The sequence below is a fragment of the Artemia franciscana genome, chromosome 9 (assembly GCF_032884065.1).
Source record: "Artemia franciscana chromosome 9, ASM3288406v1, whole genome shotgun sequence".
NCBI lineage: Eukaryota > Metazoa > Arthropoda > Branchiopoda > Anostraca > Artemiidae > Artemia > Artemia franciscana.
The window spans coordinates 29,205,705-29,226,333 of record NC_088871.1 but is presented as its reverse complement, the minus strand read 5'-3'; the positions used below and the strand labels follow the sequence as shown (position 1 = coordinate 29,226,333).

Here is a 20,629-nt window from a genome sequence, read left to right as displayed (position 1 = left end):
AGTTTTTTGTGCGTTTTAAGTCATAAAAATTGATTGAAGGGCAACTACCCCCACCCCAAGACGTTTTTCACCAAAGCCACCATTAGTAACAAAAAAATTTCGAGACAGCCATTTTGTTCGGAATAGCCGAAAGGTATGGTTCATGGGTCTACATAAGCCCCACTTCCCTTGGAGGCAATGGTTCCTAGTTATTTAAATTTTCCTTTGTCAACAGATAGGTTTAATAGAAAAGACGGGCATAATTGGTCTTGGCTGTCTGATTAGCTTCTATCTATTAAGGATCTAGGTCAATGTTTCAAAGGATTTTCTCAGAATATGCTCCCAAAAAACCAACGCTCTTAACTGAATCAAAAGGTGTTATATAGACCCGATTTTCAAAATACTTAATTGCTTGATATTTCAGAATCAACTAAGCGGATCAAGTGTTGGAGGGGAAGGGAGAGGTCGAGGGGACTTGAAATATTATGGGCAGGGAGAGAGTATATAACCTGTCTGAAAGTTTAAATTATGAGTACCTATGATTTTCTTTTCTTTTACAGTGATCAATGAGGTAATAAATTGTGAGCAAGTCACTGTATGCTTCATAATTTATCAAAATAGTGCATCTTCAATATCCAGGGAATAACTTGGAAGAGTCACTGGAACTTTTCAGGGAGTCTTGGAGGGAGAGGGACTTCAAATTATGTGTACACATGTGTGTTAATGGGGAGGAGGGGGGCATGTGGCCAAAGTTTCACGTCTTTGTTGATCCACATAGGGGCTTTTGGGTAATTCTTTTTCACAGCGAAGTAAATGAACGCTATAAAATCTGCAATACATTGAGAGTGGCTGAACCTTTTGAAAGTTTCATGGGTTTTGGAGGAGGGGGCAAAAGGTGGCAAGGAGACCCTACATTTTGCATTTGAGAGAAGAGGTGAAAGCCTAAAAAAACTCTCTGAAATCAGTTTACCCAAAAATGGATCAAACAGGTTTTCCAGAAGGCTTGAAGCTTAATTCTTCCAGGCTTTGGGTTAAGGAAACCCAATACATAGAAAAAGGCACAAACAACAGTCTTAATTCACCCGAACATGGACAAACATCAATTTTTCGCGACCACTCAGGACTCAAACAACTCAAAAAAGTTCCATAGTTTTTGTTTTTCAACTCGGCTAAAAAAAATTACTTGCACAGGCCCTGCCCAAGTGGACCCTACCGCAGAAAAGAAAGACATATTGACTGTATTGATCTTAGAACTAGAAAATGGACCCATTTCAACGAATCACCATTTTTTCGTCTCTTATAGGCTCTATAAACTCACAGAGTATGTAGACAGGGAAAGTAGGACCTTAATGAATTCAACATATTTCGCAAAAAATTGTCTGTATCGTTCCGTGACGCTTGAAACTGAGCTAATAAATTTTGAGATCTTCAATCGGCTTAGAACTACTTGGCAAATAGTCCATGTCAAGGAGGGTCCATTTGGTCTACTCAATGAAGACAAATTAAAAAACAAAACAGACAAAAACTTGTGAGAATTTGGATCCATCAATTCGTGACGCAAGAATATCCGAAATGTTATTGTTTTTAGAAGCGACCAAACAACACTTCATGTAATTGACCCATGGAACAGAGTCAAGACCTATGGGAGAGTCAGGACATTTTTGCACGTTTAATTCTTCAAAAAATTACAGATTAAGATCAAAATCCATAATTTTTAATGCATTTTAACTTCGTACTTCCAGTATTTTGGTATATGAGGGAGGGATTCTTTAAGAACATCTTAGGAGACGAAGGAATTTCCCTCACACCCCCGGAGGTATGTAATTAACGTTATTTCAATAGTGTCATATTTCTAAAGTTTAAATAAAAACTGGACAGTGATTACATTTTTTATTATAAAATTCCAACGAATCAACATTTATGCTCCAAGATCAATATAATTTCTACGTAAAACTTCTTGTACACATCATATACTAGTTCACGATAAAAGGGGGGATTTGTGACTGCTGCCCTGAAAATAAAATGACAGCAATTGTGTGGAAACGTTAGAAAATAATAGTCAATGGAATACACGTTTGCGCAAAAACGACATCACACCAACCTAAAAAACGTGGTAGTTACACTCTAAGAATCTCCACTAGCAAAAAAAAACTATTCACTTAAACCTCTAAATAGTGAAGGTTCTAAAATAACTTTGAGTTCACACAATGGTCCTAAAATAGTTGATAGATATGAAAGCAGTCGCTTGTCCCGTAAAAACGAAGACTCTTCGTACAGAGTGACGGTGACACTAGATGATGATAATGTCTTAATAAAATTGCACAGCTGATTCTCCCTAAAAAAGAACATATATATAGATAAAATTGTTGAAGAATCAAGTTGAAGTCCATATTTAAAAGTTACTCTTTGGAAAACAGTATTTTAGTCATTACCTTGTTTCCCATGTTTTCTATTATACAAACACGGTTGTCACGTCTAAAAAAGAACAAAAGATCTAAATATAAAGAAAGGTATACAAAGATATGCATTCTATCTTCCGATTATTTCAAAAATTCCACCCAGCTATAAACAGGCACCTGGGGAAATCTGGAAGAAAACTCAGGAAGCGGCTGATAATTTGCACCAAACCACACAAGTCACTCCTGGTCGAAGGCAGAGGAACGGGAGATCGGTATCTGCGTTACGCAGATCATTGCCTACATACGAATTTTTTTTTCTTTTTTTTTTATACTTGCTGACTTCTGCCACGCGTTGCTGCCCAATAACACGTGGGGTGTCAATGCCAGTTACTCGTCTCACGCGGTGTGACCCGTGCCACGCGTCTTTTTGACACGTGGGGTGTTTTCTTTTGTTTTTTTCTTTTTTTGTATTTTTTTCAATTTTTTTGAAGCTACCCTTAGTACCCCACGTACGCCACTGGGTAACAGATTGGCAGATTAACAGAGGTAAAAAGGTACAAACAGTATATTTACATATATATAGATTAAAACTTACGGGAATACTTAGGCTTTACTTCCATGTTTAACACCATTCCACAGTGAGTGGAGAAAAAAGAAAATAAGCGACTATCTCAAATTTCCAATTTTTCTTACTCTTTACACAAGAAATTTCAGGTTTGCTCTAATCACGGAAGCAGGAAAAATAAAATTGCACAAACTGATAGTCCAAGAGCCAAGAGGCAAAGTGAAAAGCACTACTGAAAAAGCCAGGTGGTTAATAGAAAAAGGACAAGTATTGTCTGATATATTCCATTGTGTGGAATGTTTATGAAGATACTAGCTGTTGGGGTGGCGCTTCGCGCCACCCCAACACCTAGTTGGTGGGGGCGCTTCGCGCCCCCCCCAAGCCCCCCCGCGCGCGTAAGTCGTTACGCGCCATAATAGTTACGCGCCATTGTAGTTGTGTCCCTATGTCCCACCTGTGAATATAGATATATATATATATATATGGTTTTAACTACGTAAAACTTGCGAATATACAACATTCTTTGCTGTCCCATTGTCTTTGCATATAAATAGATTGTCAGGTTATCCCCCTGTTTCCCCCGGTGTCCCCGTTGTAGTTGTGTCCCTGTGTCCCGGTCGTCATTTATATTCCCTGTGTCCCGCGTCCCGGTCATCATTTGTATCCCGGTGTCCCGGTCTGTATATACATTCGTTTTTTAGTTTTGTTTTTCTCCTTTATTTTTTTCCTTTTTTTTTCTTTTTTAGCTTATTTAGATTTTTAGATTTTTTAGTTTTTTTTATTAGTTTTTAGTTTTTATTTCTTTTTAGTTTTTTTGTCCCGGTCGTCATTTATATCCCCCTGTTTCCCCCGGTGTCCCCGTTGTAGTTGTGTCCCTGTGTCCCGGTCGTTATTTATATTCCCTGTGTCCCGGTCGTCATTTGTATCCCGGTGTACCGGTCTGTATATACATTCGTTTTTTAGTTTTGTTTTTCTCCTTTATTTTTTTCCTTTTTTTTTCTTTTTTAGTTTATTTAGATTTTTAGATTTTTTAGTTTTTTTATTAGTTTTTAGTTTTTTTTTCTTTTTAGTTTTTTTGTAGTTTTTACCTTCTTTTTAGTTTTGTTAATTTTTTTTTTTACTTGTGTCCTGGTCGTCATTTATACTCCCTGTGTCCCGGTGCTTTGTTGATTGCTAATCGAACATTCCTTTTGTCCTGGTCGCTTTCTCTTTGAGTGTCGTCATTTATTTTTTTCTTTTTTAGTTCTTTTAGTTTTTACCTTTTTTAGTTTTTTTTTAGTTTTTAGTTTTTTTAGTTTTTTACCTTTTTTTAGTTTTTTTAGTTTTTTAGCTTTTTTATTTTTTTTATTAGTTTTTAGTTTTTTTGTAGTTTTTGCCTTTTTTTTTAGTTTTTTGTCCTGGTCGCTTTCTCTTTGAGTGTCGTCATTTATTAGTTTTTTCCTTTTTTTTTTAGTTTTTTATTGGTTTTTACCTTTATTTTAGCTTATTTTTCAGTTTTTTCCTTTTTTTTAGTTTTTTTTTATTTTTTTTTTTTTTAGTTTTTTACCTTTTTTTAGTTTTTTTAGTTTTTTTAGTTTTTTAGCTTTTTTACTTTTTTTATTAGTTTTTAGTTTTTTTTTGTAGTTTTTGCCTTTTTTTAGTTTTTTTCAGTTTTTTTTTAGTTTTTTATTGGTTTTTACCTTTATAGTTTTTTTAGTTTTTTAGCTTTTTTATTTTTTTTATTAGTTTTTAGTTTTTTTTTGTAGTTTTTGCCTTTTTTTTAGTTTTTTCAGTTTTGACGTCACCTAATCCAGTTTTTTCAGGTGACGTCACCTGACACATCCATCCACACATCCATCCACACATCCACAGACAGACAACTTATTTTTATATATATAGATTAAAATAATCTGTTGAAAAGTTGATTAATACAGCTTATCACAGTAGGTTTACTAGAGATATAAGAGAAGGTAATACTCAAAGACGAAACATTATTTTTTTTAAACCAATCCTTTGAAGTAAGTTTTGGAATAAAAAATAACTCATTATGTGTATTGAAATATTATTTGATGATTAATTACTCTTAGCGACATCTTTTACTTATTAGAACTTCCAAATTTCCATGCCGTAAAATTTAATAGAAAAGCGTTTTTTTTTTGAAATGGTACATTGCAGTAACATTTATTCCTTTTTTATTTGTTCGCAATCTTCGTGCATTTAACTTTTCTTGGCGAGTAAGACCACAAAAATAATTTTTCCAACGAGCGCTCAGAAAGGGATTAAACCAAAGAAGCAGCTGTGAGAGACCTAAGAAAATCAGTACACTGTACCACAAATACTATAAACTAAAGACTTAAAAAAAAGGTAAAATCAAAATCGTGACATTTATTGTAATTGCGCTAGTGTTCTAAACATTTTCATCATTCAGCAAATAATTTTACAAATTTCCCGTCGTTAAAGCTTACTTAAAACAATAGAACAGTTGCATAAATATAAACCAAAGGTTTACTCAAAATATTTGAAAGGTTAAGTTTACTTAGCAATGCTGCTCAAAATCAAGGTAAGGTTTGAGAGAATTATATAAGCCCACTTAGCAATGACTGATATCAGTTCTGTCATATTTTAAGGTTATTCCTGAGAGACATATAAAATCACGCACTTTTTAGGGACTGTCCTTATATCATGGCGTGTTTAAAACCTTAAAAAAAAAAATGAAGTTTGCTTTTCTCTATAAGTTGAAAAAAGAGAAAAGAAAAGAAGAAAAATAGGAGGTGAAATCTTTGAAAATGACAAAAGTCAAAGCTGTCTAGAATCTCCCCAAAACTCTGTTCTGAGGGAGAGTTTTTACAATTTCCCCCCCCCCCCTTTAAAATATCACGATTATGAAGTATTTAGAGATAATACAAGATGGTCTTAAATTGAGAAAAGTCGGTTAAAAGAGAACAAAAAGACACAATTTTGTTCACAACGATCTACTTTCCAAATATGACAGAAGAATATCAATGTCGTCAATATCGGAGAAAATTAATTGTCAAAAAACTTCGCATAATCAAACAGTTCGCGGTAACGAGCTGTAGTAAGGAGCGACCCGGCTCAATAGTAAACGAAACTGTAAAAAACGGAATTTTGATGCTAAAAGATACATCAAAAGAAATGGATTTTCATGCTGATTCTACATATATAAGTTTCATCAAATTTAGTCTTTGTCATCACAAGTTACGAGCCTGAGAAAATTTGCCTTATTTTGGAAAATACGCGGATACACCCCCTAAAAGTCATAGAATCACACCATCGCATTCAGCGTATCAGAGAACCCTACAGCAAAAATTTCAAGCTCCTATCTACAAAAATGTGGAATTTCGTATTTTTTGCCAGAAGACAGATCACGGGTGCGTGTTTATTTATTTATTTTTATTATTTTTTTTTCCCAGGGGTCATCGTATCGACCAAGTGGTCCTAGAATGTAGCAAGAGGGCTCATTCTAACGGAAATGAAAAGTTCTAGTGCCCTTTTTAAGTGACCAAAAAAATTGGAGGGCACCTAGGCCCCCTCCCACGCTAATTTTTTTCCAAAAGTCAACGGATCAAAATTTTGAGATAGCCATTTTGTTCCGCATAGTCAAAAACCATAATAACTATCTCTTTAGGAATGACTTACTCCCCCACAGTCCCTGGGGGAGGGGCTGCAAGTTACAAACGTTGACTAGTGTTTACATACAGTAATGGTTATTGGGAAGTGTACAGACGTTTTCAGGGGTATTTTTTTGGTTTCGGGGGTGTGGTTGAGGGGAGGGGGCTACGTGGGAGGATCTTTCCTTGGAGGAATATGTCATGGGGGAAGGAAAATTCAATAAAAAGGGCGCAGGATTTTCTAGCATTACTATAAAAAAAATGAAAAAATAAACATGAAAACGTTTTTATCAATTGAAAGTAAAGAGTAGCATTGAAACATAAAACGAACAGAGATTATTACGCATATGAGGGGTTTTAAAAATACTTTAGGATAAAGAGCGAGGTATTTAGGAGGAGAATACCTCGCTTTTTATGCTAAAGTATTTAAAGTAATTTCAACTATTTATTCTACGGCCTTTCTGATTCAGGGGTCATTATTAAAGAATTGGGACAAAACTTACGATTTAGTGTAAAGAGTGAGGTATTAACAAGGGTACAAACCCCCTCGTCACAATACAAATATAAGGATATAAAAGTTTGTTACGTAAGTTAATTCTTAAGTTATGTATATTTTTTACTAATAAAAAACGTTCGTTCAAAATTAAAAGTTCTAGTTGCCTTTTTAAGTAACCGAAAAATGGAGGGCAACTAGGCTTCCTTCCCCCACCCCTTATTTCTAAAAATCATCTGATCAAAACTAAGAGAAAGCCATTTAGCCAAAATAAGAATTAATATACAAATTTCATTTTAATAATTTATGTGCGGAGAGCCAAAATCAAACATGCATTAATCAAAAACGTTCAGAAATTAAATAAAAAAAAAAAACTAGTTTTTTTAACTGAAAGTAAGAAGCGACATCGAAACTTAAAACGAACAGAAATTACTCCGTATATGAAATGGGTTGTCCCCTCCGCAATCCCTCGCTCTTTACGCTAAAGTTTGACTCTTTGCCACAATTCAATTTTTAAAGACATTAAAAGCTTTAGCGTAAAGAGCGAGGGATTGCGGAGGGGATAACCCATTTCATATACGGAGTAATTTCTGTTCGTTTTAAGTTTTAATGTCGCTCCTTACTTTCAGTTAAAAAAAACTAGTTTTTTTTTATTTAATGACAGTTCAAGATTTACCTTGAAGACGATGAAATGATATTGCATTAACTACGAAAAAAAACAATGCTTCATTCTGTGTCACTGGCTTCAGAAGAAATAAGAAAATTATATAGCTTAAAATGAGTCTACATGTCTACTTAAATTCTACTTCATTAAAAATGCATTAAGTTATTTCTTTTTTCACAAAGCTCTATTATAGATTATCACAGTCAACATAATAACAGCGTTGATTTTTTTTTGCCAAGGATTATCACAATGAATTGATTATTCAAGAAAATCAGGAAGAGGTCATCACAGCTTCTGAGCTATAATGTCCCTTTTTAGAGTCAAAACCAATTAAACCACAACCCGCTCCAATGCCCCTTTGGACCACGGGTATTCTTGGAGCCCCCTTTCCACTGGATCAAAATTTTGAGACACTTCTTGCACTAAAAATGGGTGAAACCCCCAATAGAGTGCCAAAAGGGAGGAAGGCATAAGCCATGCATTCCAAGGGAAAGGGGCTGGAATTATGAAAATGGTCAATTTTTAACTAATATTTTTTCGTAGAATAGGTGGGAATTTTGCAGTTGTTAAAACTAAAGTCACGTAAGGAATAAAATATGTAAAGTCGGAGGCACAAATTTCGTCCGTGGCCGCCACAACACGCACATATTTCTCTAAGACCATATGTTTTAGCTGATAAGTATTCATATTGCATTATTCTAACACTGGAATCTTATCAAGACTTTCAATCTGCATGATGATCCATAGGAAATAGATGGAAAAACGAGATAAGTTCTGATTTGTTGCCAAACCACCCAGTTAAGTCCCTGCTACCAACTGACTCTAAGAAAGAACAAGCTAACTGACTCAGTGTGAAAGCAAGTTAAACCTGACCCCGTAAGGATGGGTGGGGGGGGACCTTGAGGTGACGGAAAAACTGCGAGATTTTAAAGGATAAAGGCACGAACGAGAAAACCTCCTCCTCGCTAAAAGTGCGTACTGGACCCAAATCCTCTATCTAACTACAACTACTGAAAATTCACTACAGCACCAAGATGCCAACACAGCTGCGCAGACTTATCCACTACATCCATTCAAAGTTTTACACTATATCCCCCCACCCCGTTAAGCTGCAATTTCCTTTAAATACTTCCTTGTGATCTCTTCTCACTCCATTCGGTGACGATCTACTCTTCGTTTTACCTCTGATGAATGGCCGAAGAGCAATCTTTGGCCATCTGTCGTTCTGCATCCATAAAACTGGTCTAACTCAATCAACGCTTTGTCTTTTAAGATATTTAGTGTTGTTAATGTAACCTTGCGTGTTTGCCAAGAAAAACAAAAAAGAAGAATAGTGCGTAATTTACAGTTGGGAAATGGAAGTTTTTTCTGGCTTTCTAAAGGTTTAGTTATCAAACATTCCCAGTTATTACTTGAGAGGATCATGTTCTCTTATCTTGTCTTTTCCAAGAGTCTGTCCCACCTTTTTCAGAAGAAAGTTTCTAAATTTATGTATATGTTTTATCAAGCTTGAAGTATTTTCCTTAAGTTTGATATTAGTTTGGAAAAAGTTGGAATTCTCCATGCCGGTGTTTCATATGTAGATGAATAGGTTTTTGGTAAGCATTTGCCCTTTTATTCGTAACACATTCTGGGAGACTAACTGGAGCCCAGAATTTGTATTACAATTACATTTTAATGAAATATGCATAAAGTGAGGGATTTTAAACTCGACCGGCAGAACAAACACTATCTTTTACTTGTTGAAATGGTGGTATTGTAATCTTGGCTTCGGATTTGTAACTGGAGACCCTGAAAAACCCGAAAATATAATTTCGCTGACGGAGGTGTGGCCGGTTCGAGACCAAAACACAGTCTATACATGCTAAACATACAAATATGGAATATCATTCGATTGGAAGACCGAACTATGGCAGTTCCTACTCAAACTACATTACTTTTACTATTTTTTCCTCTTGTTTTCTTCCATGAAGAAACATTTCAACAGCCCGTCAGATTCTTAAAGGCCCCTAGTTTTGAAAGAAATTTTTTCTACCATCTTCATTTTTCCTCATTGATTGACCTTCACCGCTTATCTATGGCAAGATAGGGTACACAGTATAGCATTTACAGTATGACCAAAAATGTCTTGTTCCTTTTTCGGTGAAGGTGATATCTATAAAAAGATCAAACAGTTCGTGGTAACGAAACTGTAGTAAGGAGCGACCCGGCTCAATAGTAACCACAACTCTAAAAAAACGGAATTCTGATACCAATAGATACATCAAAAGAATCGAATTTTAAATGCTGATTTTAAGTATATAAGTTTCATCAAGTTTAATTATACCCATCAAAAGCTAAGAGCCTGAGAAAATTTGCCGTAGTCAAGGAGGCACACTCGTGCCTCTATAAAGAGGCGACACACGACAATGTTAAGCGATCTTCGGTTCCAGTGGTCGCAGACGGATGGGGAGGGATGCATTTCGTAGCCCGAGCTCCAACTAAGAAACCTGCAAAATTTCATCCCCCTCCAACTTTTTCTTCATGGGGAAAATCTGGCCGAAAGTTTCGACCTGTCAACCCAAGCCCCCCTTTAACGTTGTCCGATCGGGCTGAAATTCACAAGTTAAGGTCCCCTAGGGCCCAGGAGCTTATCCGCGAAATTTCAGCTTGATCCGATAACTCCTTCCCTGTTTTCCAGAAACCACGCATAGCCACTTAAAATTCATTTACTTTTTTTTCCTAGACGCCTACAGGTCACATCCGACATCGGATCTGGGTGTACGAAGACTCATTCGATGCGGAATTCTCCGAGTAAGTGCCCATGAAAGTTTCGTAGGAAAATCTTAACCCCCCGAAAGTTTTCGACCCTCCAACCCCCCCCCCCCCCCCCCCCCCACCCCTTTTAAACGTTGTCCGATCGGGCTGAAATTCACAAGTTAAGGTCCCCTACGGCCCAGGAGCTTATCCGCGAAATTTCAGCTTGATCCGATAACTCCTTCCCTGTTTTCCAGAAACCACCCATTAGCTATTTAATTAACGGATTTCTCTCCATAAGAGCCCATGTTAATTTGAAATTTTTAAAAGCTATTGAGAAGTTATATTTACACACATGCAAGTTATTAGCTCAGTTGGTAGAGCGTGAGACTCTTAATCCTCGGGTCAAGGGTTCAAGTCCGTTACGGGCGGTTTTTTTTCACAACATCAAAAAAATTTTGATAACACCTGGACAGCTTATCATTTGAGAGATAACAGAATATTAGCTTCTTATGAGCAAAAGAAACATTTCGGTCATTCTATCTATTTTTTTTTCTATTTTATACAATGATTTAAAAGCGGGGGGGGGGTTCCTCTCCTAATTCCTGTACGAGGAGTACAGGAATTATTAAATTACATCCACCATGGATTGTAGAAAAACGCACAGAATTAATATGAAAAAAAATTAAACCTGTACAAAAGAGTCTTTAAAAGCGGGGGGTTTGCCTCTCCCAATAGTCTTCTTATAGTCCTAATAGTCTAATAGTCCCATGTTAATTTTTGAAATTCTTAAAAGTTACGAATATCAACATTCAAGTACATCAAAATAATCAGCTCGGCACGGCGAGAATGACTGCAAGCATCATAAAAATCCAGCTCCATTCCAGAAAAAAAAATTAAACCTGTACAAAAGAGTCTTTAAAAGCGGGGGGTTTGCCTCTCCTAATAGTCTTCTTATAGTCCTAATTTTTTTCTATTTTATACAATGATTTAAAAGCGGAGGGGGCGGCAGCCACCCAAGTTCCTCTCCTAATTCCTGTACGAGGAGTACAGGAATTATTAAATTACATCCACCATGGATTGTAGAAAAACGTACAGAAATAATATGAAAAAAACTTCGTTTTCTTAAAGAGTTAAAGAGGCTGCGTCCCAAAGTCGAACCTTAAAACGTACAGGAATTAGAAGAGGCAGTTGGGGGGCTGCCGCCCCCCAAACCCCCAGCTTTTAAAGACTCTTTTGTACAGGTTTTTTGTGTTTTTGCTAACCCCCCGCTCTTGGCTTCGGAAAGGCCCTCTTTTAATTAACAAAAAATTGAAATGAATGAATAATGGAATAACTTCGAAAAATGTTAAACACAAGAGGACAGGAGAACCATTGCGCCGAAACTAGTAAATAGTAACAATGAAGTCCCCCACAAAAAAAAACCTGTACAAAAGAGTCTTTAAAAGCTGGGGGTTTGGGGGGCGGCAGCCCCCCAACTGCCTCTTCTAATTCCTGTACGTTTTAAGGTTCGACTTTGGGACGCAGCCTCTTTAACTCTTTAAGAAAACGAAGTTTTTTTCATATTATTTCCAAAAAAGGGGAAAACATCCCCCAAAAGTCATAGAATATGAATGGAAATCAAACCATCAAATTCAGCGTATCAGAGAACCCTAATGTAGAAGTTTCAAGCTCCTATCTACAAAAATGTGAATTTTGCATTTTTTTTTTGCCAGAAGACAGATCAAAGATGCGTGTTTATTTGTTTTTTTTTTTTTTATTGTTATGGCACTTGGTATTAACGAAGTGACATATATCAATCGAAAATTCTGTCGGTCTGTCCCGGTTTTGCTACTTTAGGCACTTCCAGTTAAGCTAGGACGATGAAATTTGGCAGGCGTGTCAGGGACCGGACCAGATTAAATTAGAAATAGGCGTTTTCCCGATTTGACCACCTGGGGGAGGGGAGTGGGGGGCCCGTTAATTCGGAAAAAGTAGAAAAATGAAGTATTTTTAACTTATGAACGGGTGTTGGAATCTAAATGAAATTTGATGTTTGGAAGGATATCGTGTCTCAGAGCTCTTATTTTAAATCCCGACTAGATCCGGTGACATTGGGGAGAGTTGGAGGGGAGGAGCCCAAAATCTTAGAAAACGCTTAAAGTGGAGGGATCTGGATAAAACTTGGTGGGAAAAATAAGCAGAAGTCCTAGATACGTGATTGACATAACCAGAATGGATCTGCTCTGTTTGGGGGAGTTGGGGGGGGGTGTTAATTCCCAAAAAATAGAAAAAATGAGGTATTTTTAACTTACGAACAGGTGTTGGTATCTAAATGAAATTTGATGATTGGAAGGATATCGTGTCTCAGAGCTCTTATTTTAAATCCCGACTAGATCCGGTGACATTGAGGAGAGTTGGAGGGGAGGGACCTAAAATCTTAGAAAACGCTTAGAGTGGAGGGATCTGGATAAAACTTGGTGGGAAAAATAAGCAGAAGTCCTAGATACGTGATTGACATAACCGGAATGGATCTGCTCTATTTGGGGGAGTTGGGGGGGATTGTTAATTCTGAAAAATTAAAAACAATGAGGAATTTTCAACTTACGAGGGAGTGATCAGATCTTAATGAAATTTGAAGTTTGGAAGGATATCGTGAATCAGAGCTCTTATTTTAAATCCCAATTGGATCCGGTGACGTTGGGGGGAATTGAAGGGGGAACCTAAAATTTTGGAAACCGCTTAGAGTGGAGGAATCGGGATGAAACTTGGTGGGAAAAATAAGCACAAGTCCTAGATACGTGATTGACATAACCGGAACGGATTCGCTCTCTTTGGGGGAGTTGGGGGGAGGGGCTAATTCTGAAAATTAGAAAAATGAGGTATTTTAACTTACAAAGGAGTGATCGGATCATAATGAAATCTGATGTTTGGAAGGATATCATGTCTCAGAGCTCTTATTTTAAATCCCGACCGGACCTGATGAAGGGGAAGTTGGGGGGACGGAACCTATAATCTTGGAAAACGCTTAGAGTAGAGGGATCGGGAGGTAACTTGGTGGAAAAAATAAGAACTAGTCCTAGATACGGGAAAAAATGATGTATTTTTAACTTACGAAAGAGGGATCGTATCATAATGAATTTAATATTTAGAAGGACCTTGAAACTCAAATCTCTTATTTTAAATCCCAACCGGACCCAGTGTCATTAGGGGGAGGGGACCAGAAATCTTGGAAAACGCTTACAGCGGAGTGATCAGGATGAAACTTGGTTGAAAGAATAAGCACAGGTCCAAGATAGGTGACAGACATAACCGGACCGGATACGCACTCTTTAGTGGATTAGGGGTGATGGGTAATTCGGAAAAACTGGAAAAAATGAGGTGTTTTTAACTTACGAACGGGTGATCAGATCTCAATGAAATTTGACATCTAGAAGGGTCTTGTGCTTTAGAACTCTCATTATAAATCCCGACCAGATTTGGTGACATTGAAGGGAGTTGGAGGGGGAAACCAGAATTCTTGAAAAGCGTGAAAATCGAGCTATCTTACAAATGGGTGATCGGATCTTAATGAAACTTGATATATAGAAGAATCTTATGTCTCAGATGCTCCATTTTCAATTCAAATCGGATCCGGGGACATAGAGGGTTGGAGGGGGGAAACAGAAATCTTGGAAACCGGAAATCTTGGAAAACCCTTAGAGTGGAAAGATCGGGATGAAACTTGATGGGAAGAATAAGCTCAAGTTATAGGTACGAGATTGAGATAATTGGTATGGATCCGTTCTCTTTGAGGGAGCTGGGGGTTGTTAATTTGGAAAAATTGAGGTATTTTTAGCTTAAGAACGGGTGACCGCCTCTTAATGAAATCTGATATTTAGAAGGAACTCATGTCTCAGAGCTCTTATTTCAAATCCCGACAAGTAGACATTCGGGGGAGTTGGAGGGGAAAACTGGAAATCTTGAAAATGCTTATAAATATCGTAGATACGTGACTGACGTAATCGGACTGGATCCGCTCTCTTTGGGGGAGTTAGGAGGTGGGGTAAAGTGCTTTGGCGAGTTACGTGCTTCTGGACGTGCTAGGACGATGAAAATTGGTAGGGGTGTCAGGGAGCTGCAAAAACTTGACTTGATAAAGTCGTTTTCCCCAATTTGACCATCTGGGGGGCTGAAGGGAGAGAAAAATTAGAAATTTGAGGTATTTTTAACTTACGAGTGGATGATTGGATCTTAATGAATTTTGATATTTAGAAGGACATCGTGACTCAGAGCTCTTATTTTAAATCCCGACCTGCATTAAGCCTCTGATTTCCCTTTTAAAGCAATCTATTGATTCTTAGAATTTTGCTAGAGCTCATACCATATAAGCTTTTGGCTCTTGGCTCTTCCGACCTCGTCACAAGTGCGATATGAGCTCTTAGCTCTTAGTTTGTTTTTTTGTTTGATTTTTTCCCAGGGGTGATCGTATCGACTCAGTGGTCCTAGAATGTCGCGAAAGGGCTCATTCTAACGAAAATTAAAGGTTCTAGTGCCCTTTTTAAGTGACAAAAATTGGAGGGAACCTAGGCCCCCTCCCACGCTCATTTTTCCCCAAAGTCACCGGATCAAAATTCTGAAATAGTCATTTTATTCACCATAGTCAAAAAACATATTAACTATGTCTTTGGGGCCGACTTACTCCCCCACAGTCAACGTGGGAGGGCTATAAGTTACAAACTTCGACTAGTGTTTACATATAGTAAAGGTTATTGGGAAGTATACAGACGTTTTCACAGGGATTTTTTTTCGTTTGGGGGGGGGGGGAGAAGTTGAAGGGAAGTTACATGGGAGGATCTTTCTATGGAGGAACTGGTCATGGGGAAAGATAATTTCAATGAAAGGGGTGCAGGATTTTCTAGCATAATTTAAAAAAAAACAATGAAAAATAAATATAGGAAGTTTTTTCAACTGAAAGTAAGGAGCAGCATTAAAACTTAAAACGAACAGAAATTGTTAAGCATATGAAGGGTTCACCACCTCGTAATACTTCGCTCTTTACGCTAAAGTATTTTTAGGAATCGGGACAAAATTTAAGCTTTACTGTAAAGAGCGAGGTATTGACGAAGGGGTGAACCCCCTCATATACGTAACAAAAACATAAGCATATAGAAGTTCGCTACGTAAGTCTATTCGTAAGTAACGTGTATTTTTTACTAATGAAAACGTTTGTAAAAAATTAAAAGTTCTAGTTGCCTTTTTAAGTAATCAAAAAATTGGAGGGCAACTAGACCTCCCCCCGCTAATTTTCCTCAAAATTTTCCGAATAAAACTATGAGAAAGCATTTTGGCAAAAAAACTAACATGCAAATTTAGTTTTAATTAATTATGTGCGGAGAGTCAAAACCAAAACATGAATTAATTCAAGAACGTTCAGAAATTAAATAAAAAAAAAAGTTTTTTTTTTAACTGAAAGCAAGGAGCGACATTAAAACTTAAAACCAACAGAAAATTTTCCGTATAGTAAAGGGGTTGTCCCCTCCTCAACACCTCGCTCTTCACGCTAAAGTTTTTTTTATAGTTTTAAAAAGTAGAGTTGTGACAAAGAGTCAAACTTTAGCGTAAAGAGGGAGGCGTTGAGGAGGGGACAACCCCTTTACTATAAGGAATAATTTTTGTTCGTTTTAAGTTTTAATATCGCTCCTTACTTTCAGTTAAAAAAACTTTTATTTATTTAATTATTCTATAGAGAGTACCTAACCGTACGAGATTTTTTGGTACCCCTTCTTTGTCGTGTATGCTATACTCCCAGGCCACGATCTAAAAATAGGGGAGCACAATGCCGAGGGGCGCAAAAAACAGCAAAAAACACTGAGGGATTTTTTTTTTCAAAATAAAACTGGACTGATGTGATTTACCGTCAAAGTGCCAGGTGCACTTTGCTGCTGCGCTGAAAATTCACTTAAGATTGATTTTAAAACAACACAGGAACTCTGCAACCCCTTATAAACTGTCAGATGTCTCCCAAGAATGGCAACTGAGAACTCTATAACACCTCTCTCATGCATTAATTTTGTTTCACCACTCGTCAGTGGCCTTCTGTTCAGGACCACAAAAATTGTTTGGGCCTAGGGGCGCCAAAGATTTAAATCAGGCTCTGTATACTCTACTACACCAAAATGTCGCAAAACCCATATAGCCTCTATAATAACTGTAATAAATCATAGCTATAATAACTTCTAAGTAACAAAACTTAACTAGTTGATTTATGTTATGCAGCTAGTTTTAAATAGTTATTTTAGTATTTCTGTTTTTAAAAGAATTACTAACGTCCTTTTTTTTAAATAAAAGATTGGATAAAAGGCATATTCTTCCCATCAAGTTTTATCCCAATCTCTCCACTCTAAGCGTTTACCAAGATTTCTGTTTCCCCCTCCAGCCCCACATGTCCCCGGATTCGATTCGAATTCAAAATGGAGCATCTGAGACATAAGATCCTACTATATATCAAGTTTCATTAAGATCCGATCACCCATTCGTTTGATAAAGATACCTCAATTTTCACGTTTTCCAAGAATTCCGGTTTCCCCCTGCAACTCCCCCACAATGTCACCGGATCTAGTCGGGATTTAAAATAAGAGCTCTAAAGCACAAGATCCTTAAAAATATCAAATTTCATTAACATCTGATCACCCGTTCGTAAGTTACAAATACCTCGTTTCTTCTAATTTTTCTAATTACTCCCCCTCCCCCCAACTCAACCAAAGAGAGCGTATCCGGTCCAGTTATGTCAGTCACGTATCTTGGACATGTTTTTATTCTTCCCACCTAGTTTTAGGTGGGAAGTTTCAGGGGCTCCGCTTTAAGTATTTTTTAAGATTCCCCCCCCGACCCCAATCCGAGTTACGAGGTCCTTCTAAATATGAAATTTCATTAAGATCTGATCACTGCTTCGTAAGTTAAAAATACCTCATTTTTTCAAATTTTTCAGAATTCACCCTCCGCCCCAACTCCCCCAAACAGAGTGGATCTGTTCCGGTTATGTCAATCACGTATCTAGGACTTCTGCTTATTTTTCCCATCAATTTCCTTCCCGATCCCTCCACTCTAAGCGTTTTCCAAGATTTTGGGTCCCCTCAACTCCCCCCAATATCACCAGATCCGGAGCAGATCCGGTCCGGTCATGTCAGCCACGTATCTTGGACTTGTTTTTATGCTTCCTACGAAGTTTCATCCTGATCTCTCCGCTTTAAGTGTCTTCCGAGATTTCCGGTTCCCCCCAACTCCGCCCCCCAATGACTCTGGATCTGTTCGGGATTTAAAATAAAAGATCTGAGTAACGAGGTCCTTCTAAATATGAAATTTCATTAAGATCTGATCACTCCTTCGTAATTTAAAAATACCTCTTTTCTTAATTTTTCAGAATTGACCCTCCCCCCCAACTCCCCCAAATAGAGCGGATCCGTTTCGGTTATATCAATCACGTATCTAGGATTTCTCCTCATTTTTCCCACCAAGTTTTATCCCGATCCCTCCACTGTAAGCGTTTTCCAAGATTTAAGGCCCCCCAACTCCCCTCAATGTCATCGGATCCGGTTCGGGTTTAGAATAGGACTTCTGAGAAACGATATCATTCTAAATATCAAATTTCAGTAAGATCCGATCACCCGTTCGTAATTCAAAAATATCTCATTTTTCTATTTTTTCAGATTTAATCATCCCCCCCCCCGATGGTCGAACGAGGAAACGACAATTTCTGATTTAATCTGGCCTGGTTCCTGATACGCCTGCCAAATTTCATCGTCCTAGCATACCTGGAAGTGCTTAAACTAGCAAAACCGGGACCGAAAAACCGACAGAATTTCCGATCGCTATATGTCACTTGGTAGATACCAAATGCCATAAAAATAGACGCAAAGAATAGACACCCTTGTTATAAATTTTCTTAAATGACCAACCGTCCTAAGTTATTGGAATCACAGTAAAAAATTTTTCAATGCGTATGATTGGGCCACCAAATGGGATCTTAGGACCAATATCCCATCCATAAAATCAACCCCAACTTCACAGAGATATAAATAATGTTCTTCATATATTCATAATTAATCAGGAATTATTTAGGGAGTAGTCCTAGCCTTGAAAATTCAGGAATTTCTAAGCTTGCTGGTAATAAATTAAGGGAAGTCTACGACATAGCTGAATTGTTGTTCCATCTAATTTGATCAGCAAAGAAATCTTGCACTATTTTTACTTGGGATCGCTTAGGGATCATTTAGGGAATACAATTGGAAGACTCAAAGTACTGTTCCTTGGGAAAAACTCCCTAGCTGTCTCTATAGATACAGATACATCGTAACTGATTCAGTCCATTATTGTTCACGGATTACCTAAGGCGATCTTAGGGCCCATTCACAATGAGATCTTACTAATACCGAAGTTTGGCTAGTGCTGATTTAAGCCAATCAGAGCTTTTGGGAAATCGGAAAATCCTACAAAATACTTAATTTGCACAAATTAACACTATTGAACTCTCGGGATTAGTAAAATCTTATTGCGAAGGGATCTTTAAGTGATCCCTCAACAGTTTTAAGTTGTGATCCTAAGTGACAAATAAATATTTCATATGTGATGTTTGATTTTCATCGAAGTTTCTTGCATGACGTTTTTTCGTGCGTCTAAACATACTATCAATTTGATAGGTGTGCCCTAAAGAATGATCCAATGGCTTACACATTCCAACTTAAAAAACTGAAAGGGTCCTCAGATTTTAAGAGGAGGGAAGGAGTGTGTCCCACGACTCCGTCATTCTGAATACGTGGCTGAAGGATCAGGTGCAGTTCTGGGAAAAATAAAGCTTGGAACAGAAATGTAAATGCATCTGAAGATTGCATGAGATAAACCACGTCCAGAATAGGACTCCAATCAAGCACACAAGTCTGGTACTGACACCACAGAGACACTTTTCCCAGGAAACTGTCAATCTTTATCAATTCTAGTCCAAAATACCGACACCTAGTATAAAATTAAATCTGAGCGGAGTAAAAACTATAAACAGACAGTAAAACCTATCTTCAGCCAAAAAGTAAGGTGAAATAAAAAATCCTGACCTTAAATTTGCTCTAAAAACGTAATAATTTACTTAAAAAACAGTAACAGCCCATTGCAAGCACCAACAGTCTATACCTATTCAATTTCATGGAAAATTGTTGAAACTGAAATCAAGAGAAAAATATTACGGATTTTCTTACTTGAAAACGCGTGTATTCAGAAAGTACAGCAGACTAGAGGAGGGAGGCGAGGACGATGCCCTCCAAATCTCGTGAGCAAGGTTTCTCCAATGATTTCCACATAAATTATTAGTTTTTACTATTTTAATAAGCTTGAGCCTCCTTTCCAAAAATCAACATCACCGTTCATGCCCTCACCATTCCAGAAAGATTATGACAATACTTCAAACAACAAGAGCAAAAAAAAAAAAAATCCAAAAATAGCAGACGATCATAGAGCCTGAATGGGTCGTAAAAAAGATTACATCTCTGATTACAAAACAACTAAACAGTCACGGGTTTCCATTTTTCAACTCTTAATCCAACTCTCACGGGAGCATTAAAAACAGATTTTTTTTCAAATGAAAGTAAAGAGAAACATTAACACTCAAACGAAATAAATCCTATATGAGGGGGAATGACTACCCCGTCATTTGTACTTGTATTTTACTGAAAGAAATTTGAGTGCAACTAAGATAGTCAGTGGGTAGGTGCAAGTGTTTTAGTTACTAACGGACAAATTTTGAATTCAAATTTTAATGTTTGAATCAAATCCACAACAACAGACCCTTCCGTTCTAGATGAATTGTGAAAAATTCATTATTTATTCAACGCCCTTGTGCGTTCGTGAAATTTGTTCTTGAAGTATCGGGGAAAAAAAAAGTAAAACTTTACCAAAAATAGTAGGGGACAGTTACAGTCATTTGCATCCTTATTTATATTTTTAAAAGTCATGATGCCGTTTTTATTTCTATTTCGAAATGAATATTCTTTATTATTTGATTTCTGTTTGTTTTAATACCACATCCATAGTTGTCCTAAATTTGACGGGCTGGAACGACTGGAGTCTACTAACAGGAGTAGGTTTAATAACCCACCCCACCCTGAAATCTTCTAAAGGCTATTGCATCATTTACATTTTATTGGAAACTATGAGTTTAAACAGTGTGGTTTAATTTTT

At 37.2% G+C, this 20,629-nt stretch overlaps 1 long non-coding RNA gene across 1 annotated transcript; it reads right to left on the bottom strand.

Moving 5' to 3' along the window:
- Positions 1 to 1,854: 1,854 nt before the first annotated feature.
- Positions 1,855 to 19,883, bottom strand: LOC136031242 (uncharacterized). The gene is made up of 2 exons (XR_010618473.1): positions 19,651 to 19,883; positions 1,855 to 2,314 (listed from the first exon to the last, which is right to left on the bottom strand). It is a non-coding gene; the product is annotated as an uncharacterized LOC136031242 (long non-coding RNA).
- Positions 19,884 to 20,629: the final 746 nt, after the last annotated feature.